A 553-nucleotide genomic window follows, 5' to 3' on the forward strand; every position below is an offset into this window, starting at 1 on the left:
CGCAATCGCACAACGCAACTCACTCGCAAACATGCTAAGTGCCGACGAGATCAAAGCATTCCTACGAATAAATCGCCACCTGCCATACAAGCGCCACTTACGGCTCCTGCGCCTACTGGACTATGCCGTCGAGCGACCTGTTGTCCCGAAAGGGAGTTTGGTTCTCACCGAAATGTCCGACGCTGACTGTGTGCTCAAATTACGACCTGAATGGCTTGATGGAGCTTTCCTCCCTTTTGCTTTTACCGAACGTCATTGTGACAGAAACGGGCGACCGATGTCTTGGGGTGGTAGCTTTGTGTGTGGTACTCAACCGGCTGTCGTATCCGCGTCGTATTACGACTTGATGCAATCGTTTGGACGATCTCGGGAATCGCTCTGCCGTATTTTCAACTGTGTGGTAGACTTGTTTGACAAATGGAATGGAGTCAACTACTTTGCCCATCACTTGGTTTTGGATCGTTTGGAACTGTACGCTGAAGCAATTGAAAAGAAGGTGTCAGCCATGCCAAACATCTTTGGATTCATTGACGGGTCAAAAATTGAAACTTGT

Source organism: Aphanomyces invadans, assembly GCF_000520115.1.
Source record: "Aphanomyces invadans strain NJM9701 unplaced genomic scaffold supercont1.285, whole genome shotgun sequence".
Lineage (NCBI taxonomy): Eukaryota > Oomycota > Saprolegniomycetes > Saprolegniales > Verrucalvaceae > Aphanomyces > Aphanomyces invadans.